This window comes from Triticum dicoccoides, chromosome 7A (genome assembly GCF_002162155.2).
Source record: "Triticum dicoccoides isolate Atlit2015 ecotype Zavitan chromosome 7A, WEW_v2.0, whole genome shotgun sequence".
NCBI lineage: Eukaryota > Viridiplantae > Streptophyta > Magnoliopsida > Poales > Poaceae > Triticum > Triticum dicoccoides.
This window is the reverse complement of record NC_041392.1, coordinates 698629173-698632092: the sequence shown is the minus strand read 5'-3', so window position 1 is coordinate 698632092 and position 2920 is coordinate 698629173. Positions and strand designations below refer to the sequence as shown.

General features: G+C 43.7%; 1 pseudogene; it reads right to left on the bottom strand.

Annotated features, from left to right (window-relative positions):
- LOC119328206 lies at window positions 1-2479 on the bottom strand (annotated as a pseudogene).
- Window positions 2480-2920: the final 441 nt, after the last annotated feature.

The following is a 2920-nucleotide window of genomic DNA, read 5'->3' as shown; positions in this document are numbered from 1 at the left end:
TCACTTGAACTGCAAACTGCTCGTAAATGTTTGACCGAACTTCCATCCACTCAACACGATGTTATGTAACACAAGGGTCTGCCCCTCGGTATCGGTCAATCTGAATGAAAGCATCTTCCCCGTGAGGTTTGCTAGTGACTGCCAGTTTGTGCCCCAGTTGCGGGCCATTGGTGCCCAATCGTTTGAATCTGAGGTCTTGACGTCCATCGACTTGATTGAGCCGGAGGTTGCAACATTGAACACGGGCACAAGATTGAAGTAGTTGTGTCCGTTGATCTTGAACCGTACTCCGCCCCGTTTCTCGCATGGAACCCTAAAATGGTTAGGTTTTCCTTCAACCTTGAGAAATATATATCTATATCTACATCTCTATACCTACTAATTAAGAGGCTATTGCTTCTTACCACCGTAATTTCATCCGTTTTTTGTTCGTCCGTCGTCTGTCCACTTATTATTTTCAATATCCGTGGTGGTACTAATCTATCCATATATCTTGAGGTTCAAAAATCTATATATCCTTGTCCGCATCGAACAGGTTGCGTCCGTAGCTCGACTGGACCAAGCCATAAGTTTCGTCCTCACGAGCGTGGGCTGAACTAACATGGCCCATATTTTACTAAAACGACAGAGGAGCAGCGAAAAATACTTTCCGTGTGAGGATTAGAACTCATAAATAGTCCCACCTCGCTCCTTTTCAATCAATTCAATCAATTTATATACGCGGGCGACTTTGCCACATTAGAAATTAACAAGCCTCTTAGGCGAACAGAAAGAAGGAATTAATCCACAAAGAGGGAAGAGCGAGTAGTCCCGAAGGAAGAATCAGATTGGCAGGAAAGGGAACGGAATGGAATTGCAGAGCCTCGCGAACTAGCCAAGCAAAGTCGAGACGACTCGGTGGGCATAATTACTTGTCTGTTTTTGCTGAAATCTAGAAGAAGCGTGTATGTGATGGATGATGTACGTGGCCTTCACAAGAAATTTATCAAAAAAGTTTGCCTTTTTTATGGTGATGATGGGGAGTGAGTGCGGTTCGGTCTTTGGGCCAAGTTCAATTAATGCAAAAGAAAAGGAACATAATATAATTAATCTTGCAATTCTTAAAAATAATATCAACATAGTAAAAACCTGTTTGCTTTCGAATATTAACAAAAAAATTGTATATAGACAATCCCAATTCAATTCACCACTACGCTTCCATCCAAAACAAATTTGCTTGCATTTAAATCTTTCAAAAATTCTAAGAAAAAACATTTAGATTAGTTATTAAACTCGCAAACAGTACAACAATTTCAACGTCTGTATATCCCGCTAAAAACACTTACACCATTGCTCTTCCACCCTATGATATGCTAAGATGAAGGAAGGGCCATCAAAGGACACCCCGGTGATTTTCTCAACTTTACATTACATGGTCTGGACACCAACAATTCTTTTTTTAATTACGGACACCAATTGTGTGTGTCTTTTTAGATAAAGAGTGTTTCAAATTCTTTTTTTTAAAACCATGCTTTTAAATATGTTAAAAAAATGTTCATCTTCAAAAGATGTTTCAGTTCTAATAAAAAGATTAAAAATTTCAATAAAATAATTATTTTATAATAAATAAATATTTGTGTTTTCCAAAAAGTAAAAAATAGAACAGATTACTAGACTGTTCCATGCACCACTACTATTTCATTGATGAAAGATGTTAGGGTGGCTTATTTGCGTCCATGCGTCATACTCCGAAAAGAGATAACATTATAAACTTATACCGATGTTTATCAAAACTGCATATAAGAAATGACACGTACTGTCACACATAGCAGGTTTTACGATTTTTTAGCCCGTTGCAACGCACGGGCATTTGTATACTAGTTTTACTCAAGAAATTAAAGCATCAAATAAGCAAATGACAAATTATTTTTCTTAATTCTCTGCAAAAATTAACGTGCTTAATTGCCGTTGGTACATGACAGGGATGATGCCACCCTTGTAAACGCCGATCTTCTCCCAAGCTGGTTGTGCCATGTCGAAGTGCGGTCGTGGCTGGTTGCACCAGCCGCCGTTGTCGCTTGGAAGGGCGTGGTTGGGTGGACAGAGGTTTGTGGCCGTTATGGTCACCGTCACACCAGGCTTACACCACTGCGGGTCTGCCAGTTCGCGGTCACACGCGACCTTGTAGCACTGCCCACATGCCGCGCCGTCGTTGAACATCACCGTGCTCAGCGCCGCCGTGTGCGTCCCGTACCCCGTCGAGTAGAGGTTGCCGTACCCGCACGCGCCTCCTGCAATGAAAGCCTATACGCTGTGATAATTTGCACAGATTTAGCATGTACTACAAAAGAATTTGTAAGCTGGATCGTCACCCATCGTGCCGGAGGCATCAGCGCCGCCGTAGAACGCCGCATGCGCCCTCGTCCGCGGCCACGGCGAACGCACAGCCCACCGTGAGCAGCACCAGTGCAACACCTCGAGCTGGAGGTGCCCGCGCCATAGTGTATATATCTCGGTCGTCGGATGCCCTCAGGAATCCTGCTGCGTCTGTATGTGTCCTTGATCGCCCTTGGCAAAAATGCAGGTGGATTGGCTTCTAGTTCTAAGCTGATGGGTGATGTTGTAACTGATGCTTGCGGATGTATATATAACCAGGCTTTACTTGGACCGAATGGTGGCTGCAGGATTCAGCAAGGCCATCACGAGGATGACCGAGTGAAGCATGGCGGTGCAGCCGGCCCGCGCGCCAAGACATGTCAGCATAGTTAAAAAAACCAGACCGGTGATCGAACCGGTGACATCGCCGGTTCAGGTTTTTATCGGTCAGGCCGCCTGTTCATCGGCTCATTTGCTGGTTTTTTAAGCCATAAAAATAGGTCAAATATATTATGCTTCTATCCTTTGACGACCAAGTTGGATGGGCAGGTTGCTTGTCTGACCA